Here is a 12966-nt window from a genome sequence, read left to right on the forward strand (position 1 = left end):
AAATACATTGCCCCCAAAGGAGAGCAACCTTGCCCAAGGGATTGCTCTCCCACACAATAAAAACACACAGACACACTAATTCCCTGGTGTCTAGTGGGCATTGATGCGATCGGGCAGCAGGAATGCTCAAAGAGACATCAAGGGAAAGGAAAACCCTTTCCTTTCATTCGATGCCTCTTTCAGAGGGATCACCCCCCGCCAAGAGGTAAAACCTACCTCCTTCCTGTTCGACGTGCTGGAAGCAAATGGCTTCCTGCATGTCTTTCCACCCTTTCAAGATGTCAGCACGCGATCACGCGCTGACGTCATGAGGGGGTAGAGGTGCCAGTGGTGGAAGGAAAAGCGATTCCCCTTCCATCCCTGACCTGGCGAGTGTGCGGGGGCGTCCCTCGGGAGAGCACTAGCACTTCCCCCGAGGGCCTATACACAGACGTAATGGTTACATCCGTGGAGCCTGAGAGGCGCCGCCACAGACGTAACCATTACGTCCGTGGCATAGAAGGGGTTAAAAAATCACTAAGTTTCAAACTGGTGCTATTCTAGCTTAATTCCTTGAGCCTGTCAGTGTTTTTATGTGAGGCATATGGGGGAAAAACTTGGCCCTGTGACTGATCACATCAAAAATTCCAATGGCTCTAGGGTTCTAGTAATGTACTGTTACTTTGCCCTACATAAACAAATGTTTGAACAGAACACTGTTTACAATTTGTGTTTTATTTTTTTATCTTTCTTGATATAGGTACTCCTGCTGGTCCACCATCTCTGCAGGAGATAGCAGCCCGGTTGCAGTGGTACCAGGTGGAGGTCATTCAGACTGTATATCATTGGCAGGTGGCTCTGGAGAAGGAGGCAGCGGAGACACCTGCCACTGCCCCAGGCCTCATTTCCTCATGCCAGCTGCCAGAACCTCATCCAGGCCACAAAATTGCCAGGTCCGCCTACAGCTGGGATCCTCCCGATCCACCACTGCTGCCCCCCACCCAGACCACTTCCAACACCCTGTGCTTCACAAGCTGACACTGCTTCGCGAAGAAGTGACAATCCTTCGCCGGAAGTTGGGAAGCCTTCCCACCCACAGAGATGATGGTCTCTCATGCCTTTTTTATATGTTTTGCTTTGGTGGAAAAGGCTTCTGTTGTGGGTGGGGAGAATCCGAATTGGGAAAGTGACTGGATGTTGGTCTTTTCTTTTGAACTTTGGGACATTGGTTAGGGGCGGGTTGATGACATTTGACATTTGGGAAGAGGGATGAGCCTTTTGTGGGTGGAGAGGGTGTTTTTTTTTGTATATTGTTAAGAAAGATCAAAGAGAAATTATTCTTTTACTTTATGCTGAAAATCATTTTTTGTGTTTTAATTTGCACCGCTGCCTTTTAGCACAGCCTATTTTTAATATGCTTAGCAAAGTGTATATCAGTCATCTGTACCCTTGACTGACTACCCTCTGTAAATTTATTGACCCCCAGGGTGGTATACTGCTATTGCCTATGCCCATATTGCCTGCAACAACCTAGATAAACAATATCATAATCCTCAGTAGAAGTTGGTTACTAAACTACTTCTATCCTCTCCATAGTTCTCTTACCTAAATAGATGAAGCAATGGCTGCTACCTCTCTCAATCTTCCAAAAACATGCTGCAGGGCTTCCCACTGTGCATTCTTAATGGTGGTGGTAGTAGTATCAGGTTAGTGGATTTGCAGGGATGGCATCACAAGTGAGTTTCCACTCTCACCTAGGTGAACTCCAGCTGTAGGATTAATCAAAAGGATTGTCAATCGCAGACAGAGCTAGTGGTTTATTTATTTAGTTATGGATTTACAAAAACAGAGACCAGACTACCACCACGACACAAAGACCTGATGTTATTATAATAAAAACTAGCAATAGTGACGTCTTCTGAACAACGGGGAGCTAGTATTTGTTAGACTTTGCATCATTGGCATGGTGTCCCCTAAACTTTTTGCCTCTGCTGCCAAGATTGTTTCTGTGTGCTAGACTCTGTTTTTGCTGTTTTATTTGCTCTGGACACTTTACCACTGCTGACCAGTGCTACAGTGTAAGTGTTCCCTGTATACATTATATGTGTACATTGGCTTATCCATGATTGGCATGTTTCATTTACTAGTAAGTCCCTAGTAAAGTGCACTAGAAGTGCCCAGGGCCTGTTAATCGAATGCTACTAGTGGACCTGCAGCACTGGTTGTGCCACCCACATTAGTAGCCCTGGAAACATGGTTCAGACCTGCCACTGCAGTGTCTGTGAGTGTATGCACTTGCCAGGCCTGAACCTTCCCATTTCATACATGTAAGCCACCCTTAAGGTAGGCCCTAGGTAGCCCCATGGGCAGGGTGCAGTTTATGTGAAATGTGGGACATGTACTTATTTGTTTTACATGTACTAACATTGAAATACTGCCAAATTCGGTTTTCACTGTGGCTAGGCCCATCTCTCTCATGGGTTAACATGGTGGCTGCCTTTAAATATTATTAAAACACAGATTCCCTTTCAGAGCAGACTGACAAGCGGAGTTTGGGGTCTCCAAACCCACAATTTAAAAATACATCTTTTAGTGAAGTTGGTTTTTGGATCGTGTGTTTGAAAATGCCACTTATAGAAGGTAGAGATTTTCTTGCTTAAACCATTCTGTGACTCTGCTTGTTTGTGGATTCCCTGTCTGGGTCAGTTTGACAGTTGGGCTGTTTGTACCTCTCCTCTAGACTGTGACACAGAGGGAGCTGGGGTGTGGCCTGCATATCCTGATGGGCCACCTGGGCTGAGGGGAGGGGAGAAGTGGTCACTCACACCTGAAAGGGCTGTGCCTGCCCTCACGCAATGCAGTGTCCAACCCTCTGGTGTGTGTCTGGGGCCTGGCCTGGGCAAGGCAGGATCTTGAAAACAACAAAAACCTCTCTGTGAGGTAGGCCTACTTCAAAGGAAGAAAGGGGTATAAGAAGGGCTCCCAAAACCCCTGAAAATCAGATTACTTCTAGAACCAAAAGGAACCTCTGCCGAGGAGAAGAGCTGAAGAAGCTGGAGGAGGAGTACTGTCCCTTTGCCTGTGACTGTGCTTTGCTGGATTGGCCTGCAATAGCTGTTTCTACCTGAAAGAGGACAAAAGACTGACTTTTGTGTGACTTCCCACTGGTGAAGGATCTCCAAGGGCTTGAACTGAGCTTGTCTTCTGTTGTTGAAGTCTCAGGGACTACAGAGACTTCTCTCTGCCAGCACTGGGGCTTTCTGCTGAGAGTCCTGCCTGCCAAGTGGTGCCCTAACCTGATTCTGAGCTCTTGAAAAGTGCAACTGCTGGATAAGTACAGGAATCCACACAAAGACTGCCGTGTGGGGAAACCTTTGAAGCACCACCCGCCTCACGGCTGAAAAATGATGCACCGCCAGACTTGCGGCTAACACCAGCGCTCCATCTGCATCGTGGCTGGAAGATCGACGTAACTCAACCGGCGAAATGACGTGCAACACCCACAGCAGCTGCTGTTAATGACGCAAGCCCTCATGCAGCGCGGTTCCTTGATACCGTGCAACTGGATTTGGACACAACATCGCTGGGCGTGGAAAATCAATCCTAAGCCTACCTGGACCCGAGGTTTCCGTCCGGATCGCCGCATCGCTCTCTTGCAGGAGAGAAGAAACAATGCTTGCCAACCTGACTGGAGGAGGATTAATGCATCGCTGGACTTTTCAGATGCACACTTTCCCGTGTGGCTTCATTTTGACACTACCCAGCTACTTTTATGTGTTAACTCTCACTGTTTTCTAATAGGATTTAAAGCTCTTTTGCTTTTTAAACTCATAACTTGACTTGTGTATGTTGGATTTGTGTCATTTTGGTCTTGTTTTGTTTAGATAAATATGACCCATTTTTCTAAACCTGTGTTGTGTCATTTTGTAGTGTTTTCACTGAGTTACTGTGTGTGTTGGTTCAAATACTTTACACCTTCCTTCTGAGGTTAAGCCTGCCTGCTCCTGCAAAGCTGCTAAGGGAGTGAGTGGGGGTTAACTAAAAGTGATTCTCCTTTACCCGATCTAGAGTGAGGGTCCTTGCTTGGCAGGAGGGTAACCTGACTGCCAATTAAAGACCCCATTTCTAACAGTATGAAATTAAACATATGAAATCCTCGAGTCAGGAGAAGTGGACTCTGGATTGGACAAGGTTAAGCATTTATGCAACACAAGGTTTGGATGATGATGTTGACGAATTATGTTATATATCTAAATTATGGACCTTTTTATGCGTGGGTGGATACATGGGGCTGGTGTGGGCTAATATTCAGGTACTAGAAGATCCCATGGTTTGTTGGTATAGCTTTCACCATATTCGTCCCACCAGGTGTGTGATCCATTTATGGTGTACATTATTTCACACCTCAATAAATCACACAGCATGGGGGAAGAGGGTTAGAGGTTTGACTAATGAATGGGAAAGGGGAGTTGGGTAAAGGTGTGGAAAAGACAAACACTTCGGGCTACACGTACGAACGAATTGTTTTGCAGCTCGCAAGTCGCCAGTCGCAAAACCTTATGTTGAACAGTGTCAATGACACTGTTTGCAATTGGCAAGGGGGTCGCAAATGCCCTACCTCATGAATATTCATGAGGTAGGTCGCAATTTGCGACCCCCTTGGGAATGGCCGACCTCAGAGGGATGGTGGCCTGCTGGAGACCATCATGTCTGTGACTGCTTTAAAATAAAGCAGTTTTTTTCTTTTAAATAGAGCCCATTTTCCTTAAAAGAAAACGAGATGCATTTCAAAAACAAAAAATGAAACGTTTTTGTTTAATTTTTTCAGAAAAGGCAGTGGTCTATAGGACCACTGCCTGCTCAGAATTTATTTTTAACTGCCATTCACAGAGGGTAAGGGGTCCTCTTCCCGTTTGCGACTGGGTTAGCACCAGTGTGACACTGGTGCAACTGCGATTGTTTTGGGACCGCATTCGCGGTCACAAAGCAATCATACATGGGACTGGGACTCGCAATTAGGAAGGGGACATCCCTTCCTAATTGCGACTCAAAATCCCTTTTTGCGATTTGGTAAATAGTTTACTGAATCATAAAAATGGGTTCCAGCATACCGAAGTGCATTTTTCACATCGCAAATGGACCGATTCACTGTTTGCGATGTGCAAAATGCTACGTACATGTAGACCTAAATAACAACAATATTCATCAAGGCAAAGAACAGCACATTATCATCGTCAAGTCTATTATGGAAGGAAATGAAAGACTGGCAAAGTTCAATTAAATGCATGGCAAACAGTCCTACAGCCCCAGAGACCCCAATTTCTTATACATCTAATTTTTCTGTCATTGAGGTTTAAAAAATCCAAATTATGGAGAATTGATTGAACCCACACAATTCTTAAAATGAAGATTGTAAAATGGTACTGTTCATAAATGCCATATTGGGTAGTGCATCTGCATTCTTCTTGGAATGTCCCTCTTGGATGTCTGGCTGAACCAGTACGGTAAGGCAAGCAGAAGTGTTTTGGAGCTTTTGCCTTTTGTGCAGAAAAAGAGAAGGTCAATATATTGTAAAACAGTAACAATATTGTAGAATCAAGAAGAACAACATAGGGTAAGCTTCATGAGGAGTGGACTAGGAGGCAGAGCAAGGACATGGGCTGCTTCAATCTATCATGTTGACTTGTGTAATTAAGTGAAAAGTGAGAGCAATTTTACAATCAATTCCAGACAAGCAGCTGCATGTACCTGGGTGATCAATCGCATAACTATCAAAACACTTATCTAAGTACATCCATCATGTGATGCTGATGATGTGTCATCATCACATGTCTGTTTCCAGTTACACCCCCTGAACTACAACCTAGAGGGGTTTGGCTGTTATTTGAGCCAGCACACTACTCAACTCAACACACATCTCTCCACTCCACGGGGCTAAGAAGGCCTCTTAGAGTCGTCATCATTATGTTAGTTAGATTTCCCTTTGTAGTAGATAACTTCTTTCTTCTTGCTGTTGAAGTAGTCCCACCCTAGTTCCTGACTCCGAGTAATGAATCAGTCTGACTCCCTAAACAAATGAGGTGGAGAGAGATAAACCTGTAGTGCGCTGCTGTTAATAAACAAGAATAGCAACAGAACATGAGCATTTTGTGCAGATATTTATTTTCAAACTAAACTGACTGGTCTAGTCTCTGAAAAACCAGATACTGGTGAATCATAGAGTGACCCATGCAAGTAAATCTAGCAATGTGTGAAAGGATCAATTACCTTCAGTCAAGACCACCCATCAGCCCTCAACATTGCAAATCATTGAAATCAAGTTTACAAATTAGTTGAACACCCTACCTCACTGTCTGCCACCACATGAATCATCAATCATCACTCACAATCACTCAATAATTTAATATATCACTCATCTGTGCAATAGTTATCTGTTACAAACCAAGCACGATGGTACACAATTGCAACTCCTCTTTTGATAGAAGCAACACATTTGCAATTTGTCAATCATGTAAATCATATAATCTTCACTGGGGCAGCTCTGCTAGGGAATGTAAATAAAAAAAGAATAGCCATGGGGCAGAAGCAAGCATTGTCTCCAATGTAAGGAATAAGGATGCTTCTTTACTGCACACTGGTCCAAATCCAATCCGACTACACATGTGCCTAAAATGGTGGGGCCGCATAAGTCACACACAATCAAAATATATAATGTTCCTCGAGCTATCTCCATTATGTTTTTTTGGCAAAGCAGTTCGACAAAAATCTGAAAGTGCTATGGTGGCCTTCTCTGTCAGGGAAGTAGAGCTTGTCCTCAAACTCAGGAGGTCAGCCCAGAAGTTGGTCAACTAATGCACTTGAGTCTGACCAATTGCCCTCATCCCCCTCCTCCTCCTGTGGTGTTTCAGGAACAGTGTAAGTGTGTAGTATGAAGTATTGGTTTATTTCAATATAGTAAATCTCTCCACATTTTGAGGCAAGAGAGTAGTCTTTCTGATGGTTACAACTGCATCAGCTACAGTATTGCCAGCCTGCTGAGCTCTGGCCTTTGACGCATCTTCCCATATCAATAGACCAATGATTTCTGATCCATATAGACCTCTTTTGGGTCGGCCCGGTCAACCTTGAATATATTCTGAATGGTCATTGGTGCTGCCAGTTTCCGACCTCTCTTGCCTTCTCCTCTGCACTATACTTAAGCTATGCCACTTGAAAACTAGTCATTAAAGAGGTTGTGTCCAATTCTTCAGTTGCTGTTTTTGCCAGTGTTCTTGTTTGGTGTTGGCTGCTGTGAGACAACAGCATTGCCCACTCTGGAGGTGGAAGGCTTCACATCATAACTTCTGCCTTGGATTCTAATTTCCAGTTATTCCTCTTCCAGATCTCTTGCTTGCTCAACAATCCACTTCTCATATAGTGAAACATCCCTTTCTGAAAAAGGAATAAAAGTGGCCAGTATGTTTTGTATCGTGGACCAAGTATTGTGGAACAGATGTACTCTTTTAGTGACACAATGTCACTTTGCAACCTTCCATTATCAGCCAAGCGAAGGATTAAGCTCTCAACCAACTCATGAGCTTCTCCGTTCACAATGGTGAAGTTTACCACACCTTTTATAGCTGGTCATTTAGCAGATACAACAATGGGATGGCTTGGCTCATCGTACTGTCCTCCTTACTGACTTCCATGTGAAAACCTCAAAAGGAAGTAGCATCTGTGTCAGGCATTTGAATAGGCCCCATTTGTCCACCTCCATGGTCATGCTTTTTCCAATTGCATCCAATCCTCTTTGAATGACATAGTATGGGATTTCTCCATTGTGTACATGGCTATATTTGCATGCCGCTGAACACCCTTAAAGGTTTCTTCAGCACTGAGACCTGTAGATAGCAGTTGCTTAACCCCCACAAAAGAGATCTTGTGTGCATTGATACACATATACTCAGTAGCTTGACAACTGTTCCACATGTCCGTCTTCAGGTGCTTGTGTGAACAGCACTGTGCTGCAAAGCTTGTCCACACAATTGCAGCACATCGTGATGGAGCACTGGAACACCAACTCTGGCAAAATAGGTCCGGTTGGTAACCTTCCATTTCGGGCAGATGACCATCACAAATTTTAAAAATCCCACTCCTTCTACAAAGGAAACAGAGAGAAGGTCCAGAGCTAAGATTTTAGCCAGTTTAGTGTTATACAAACGTGCCATTGCGTGGTTGCATTGATAGGGCCCCTCTTGCCTTGACATGCCCGTTATAGTAGCCCAGATTTTTTTCTTTTCTGGTGCCACTGAGGCAGGCAACTTCTGGAGGGACCTAGGAGGTGGTAGACTCAATGTGCATCTTGGGGCAGTCTCTGAATGCTGTGGTATCTCCATCTGACTCTTGTGCCATTTCGAGATTGCTGAGGTGGGTGATATTGGTGCACTGCTGGGGACAGGGCTGGTTTGTGTAAAGGTTTCATCTCTTCTTCCTTATCATTACCTTTACCTCCCAGCATGATCTGAGCTGATTCCCCTCTTTCATCACCACCTGCAGCAATTTTTTTAAGGTGCTTTTCCCACAGGATTGCATGATGTTTTTTAATATGACTCGTTTGTCCCCCAGGTTTATGTCGATGAACACTCACGTGGCAAATGGAGCATATTGCAACGTTATCCCTCTGCTTGCTAATCTTAAAGAATTCCCAGACTAGGGAGGAGAACTTTTTTTGGGGCCCCTAGTGCCACTGCCAATGCCCGGAGAATTGGAGGTATATGGGTGTGCTGACAATTGCCTCTCTGCAGTGCATACTTCGACTGAGGTAGTGGTGGATGCAGGTCTCAGCGGGGGCCTTAGAAATATGGAAGCTGATGGTGGTGGTGGTACCAGTGCCACTTGCCTCAGAAAAGGTTGAACAGGAGGGGTTTTATTGATGTCATCTGAGCCAGCCTCCATGACAATGACTGGCTTGTCCTCCTCATCCCCTTCAATAACTGTAAGGGTTTCAGGAACTTTCCGTCTCCCTTGTATCTTGTTGCAGTATTGGACTCGGCCGATCCATGTCTAGATCATCAGAAGAGGTGTTTGGAGAAGATGTTGGAGTACCCTTCCTTTTTCTTGTTAGAGATTGGGAAGCCAATGTTTCAAGAAGAGGTACATCTTGCTGAGCAGGAAGCTCATACTCCTGTTGTGCTCCTACTTCAGAAAGATCTACTAAAACTGGCTTTGGCTCCTATTGTCCAATTTGCTTAGTTTACTGCAACAATTGGGCAATGGTTTGTGGCTAGGACAACTCCAATTCAGACTCAATATTCGTTCCTATCTTTGCAGTGACTACCTTGCTGAGAGACGTGGCTTTGGTGTTAGGTTGGGGTGTTTGCCATTAGTGCTGCTCCCAGCTTGCTGGCTGGAGGATTGTGCCGCAGGCATACATTTCCTGAAAAAGGTTTGGAGGGGCACGCAAGTGGTGTTAATCTGCTTCTTTTTCTCCTCCTCACTGGTCACTTTCTTGGCAGTGCCTTTCTTTAGGACCATCTTCAAGTACAGTCAGTTGGCAGTGGCACTTAACTGCACAAGTTGAAGAGACCATAGGACTCAGGTGTTGTGGCCGTGTCACTTTGTGCCGGCCTTCTGTCCAGCAGTACTCTGTGGGTGATGTCTCTTGTGCACCTAAAAGCAAACAAGAAAGAAAAATATTTAGTGAAATGTGGCATTTTTGCAGTTTGAATTATTCATAATACAGAAAATATAATTTAGTGTGGTTATTGTATCCATTCCAAGTTAACCCACACCACCGCAAAATAATATTTAATTTTCAATCTGATTAACAACATACGGTTGTGACTGTTTGCTTTAGGTGCATCTAAGGGTAGATATCTGTGGCAAGCAGGGAAGTCTGGGGAAAATGGAATTAACCTGTCAATGACAGGCATGAGATCTAGAGGAAAATGGAATAATCATGAAAAAATAAATTTTGGTGTGCGTCTATGACAGGCAAGGTGGTCCAGGGGAAAATGGAATCATCCCTACAAAATGAATGCTGGTGTGTATGTGTCTGTGCTCCTATGGAAAGCAGGGGGTCCAGGGGAAAATGAGTAATGTCAATCCTTAAAAATTAATGCTGGAGTGCAATAGGCACCTATGGCAGTCAGGGGGTCGATGGTTCGAAAATGTAAAAAAGTATTTAAAAAAAAGAATAATCAATAAAACAAATGTAAAAACAAGTAAAAATAAATAAAAAAAATATTTGCTGGTGTACTAGGGACTTTGAGGAACCCATTGGGATTTGATAGGCAGAGAGGTGCAGGTGAAAAATGGGAAAAATGCATATAATATTAATCACTGTTCAGACATATACTACAGTTATAATCCAGCATATTAAACTGCTACAAGAGAAAATAAAAAAATGAACAAAAACAAAAAGGCATAGCCCGCTCCTATCAATCTCCTTAGAAGAGTGGCTTTGGAAATTAGAAAAAGGATTCACACCTTGGCTGGCTGCACAAAAAGGCTGCAGGCCACATGGTTAACCAACAACAACAAGCAAGGAAGTATGGACAACAAAGAAGAACACATGCAGACCTATGACAAAAGCACACTGTCTGACTACACAAAATGACTGATGGCCACGTGGTCAAACAACATCAACAACAGCAAGTAAGGAGGCATTGGAGAACAAGAACACATGCAGGCCTCAGGCAAAAGCAGAGGCACACTGACTGCCAACACAAACTGGCTGCCAGCCACGTGGTCGAACAACAGCAAGCAGGGAGGCTTTGGTGAACAAAGAACACATGCAGCCCTATGGCAAAAGCACACTGACTGCCTATTCAAAATGGCTGCCAGCTGCATTACATGCCAGCCTATGGCACCAGTATGCTGGCTGCCCACACAAAATGGTCGTCAGCCATATAGTCAACCAACAACAAACAAGGAGGCATGGACAACAAAGAACACATGCAGACCTATGGAAAAAGCACTCTGGCTTTCTAGGCTGCACAAAATGGCCACCAGCCACATTATCAAACAACAAGCAATGAGGCATGGACAACAATGAAAAACATGTGCAGGCCTATGGTAAAAGCACACTGGCTGTCTGAACAAAATGTCCACCAGCCACATTGTCAAACAACAACAACAACAGCAAACAAAGAGGTATTGGAGAACAAAGAACACATGCAGGCCTATGGCAAAGTACACTGACTGCCTATACAAAATGTCCACCAGCCACATTGTCAAACAACAACAACAACAGCAAACAAAGAGGTATTGGAGAACAAAGAACACATGCAGGCCTATGGCAAAGTACACTGACTGCCTATACAAAATGTCCACCGGCCACATGGTTAAACAACAACAACAACAGCAAACAAAGAGATATTGGAGAAGAAAGAACACATGCAGGTCTATGGCAAAAGCACACTGACTGCCTACACAAAATGGCTTCCGGCCACATGGTCAAACAACAACAAGAAGGAGGCATGGACAACAGAGGTCACATGCAGGCCTATGCAAAAGCACACTGACTGGCTATACAAAATGGCCACCAGCCACATTGTCAAACAACAAACATAGAGGCAGGGATAAGAAAGAACACATGCAGGCCTATGGACACAGACTACACAAATGGCCCCTGGCACAGAAAACAAAGGCAAATGGTGCCATACGGCAACCACACACTCATACTGGACAGACAAAGGAGGCATGGTAACAATGAAGAAAACACTACCATTAATTATGCAATAGCAAAAACGAAAATTAAGTGAGCAATAACAATTTTACATCAACATACATCCTCCCAAGGCATCAGCTATTTCACTACCAATTTTTTTTTTTTTGCATGGAACAAAACCTAGAAATACAGAAAAACACATTTTGTATTCAATCCAATACCATCCCTGGCCTAAATGACGTTTTAAAACAACATATACCACAGAAACAGTTGTTTCATAAACCCATGATGAGTACTAGCTGGATGGCCCATGGGCAGACTAGGCCACATAGCAAACATGATGAATAGTGCAAATTTAACAAACATGGAGAAAATATACTGAAATATGCAACCTTTTTCCTTTTAAAAGATAAAAGATTAAATGCAGGGTAATAACTAGGCCCCTACAGAAACTCCAGGCCACCCAGAAAAACCACAATCAAATTTGAAAATCTAATAAAAGTACAATTAATTACTGGTGCATGCCCTTTATCAAACAAACAACACCCATATACAAAAGTTTTCCAACTTACTTATGATACCAAAAAAACAAAGTCCTTAAAATCCAAAGGTATGTATGCAGCAGGAATTGTAGATCTAGGGAGTAATCCTTCCACCATGAAATCCAAATGAAAAGTGACCAGTAGATGGACAAAGCACTGGGAGGAGCCTGCTGGACAGGAAGAGGAAATTGGAGTCTCCGGGGCACTTCCTTCCTGTCAAAAAAAGTAAAATAAAAAAATGCTTTTCGCAATAATAAACAATCTGAACAGTCTGTTGGAGGAGAATATTCACTCAAAAATGACTTCTTGAGTATAATTAACTGCTTCTTGAGTAGAAACTCTGCTTGAGAGGCAGCTGCAGCTGTTCGTCAGCGTCACTCCCTCACTTTGTGGCAACTGGAAGCCACCGGAGTGGCCAGCAAACCTTGCGTGTGCTCACTAGCAACTGGCTAATCTTGTCGCGCTCACCACCGGAACAATACATTCTCTACACATTGATTGGTGGAATTTAGCCTGGAACTCTGCATTACGTGCGTAGCATGGAGTTCCCGAATACTACCAGCTCCACAAGCAGATTTGTATTTCTGCCCAGACCTACTGCTCATGTCACACACTTCCTGATTTTTTCTGTCTGCAAGGAGAAAGATTCTTCTCAACTGGAACCAGATATCACTGGAACCTCACAGAATTAACACAGACCTCCTTCTAAAGCTTTGACTTTCAGATTATAGTTCAGTCGAACAGCCAAGGCTTACTCGTGGAGGGTGGTGTATAATAGAGTGACCAGATATAGTT

This window comes from Pleurodeles waltl, chromosome 2_2, assembly GCF_031143425.1.
Source record: "Pleurodeles waltl isolate 20211129_DDA chromosome 2_2, aPleWal1.hap1.20221129, whole genome shotgun sequence".
Classification (NCBI taxonomy): Eukaryota; Metazoa; Chordata; class Amphibia; order Caudata; family Salamandridae; genus Pleurodeles; species Pleurodeles waltl.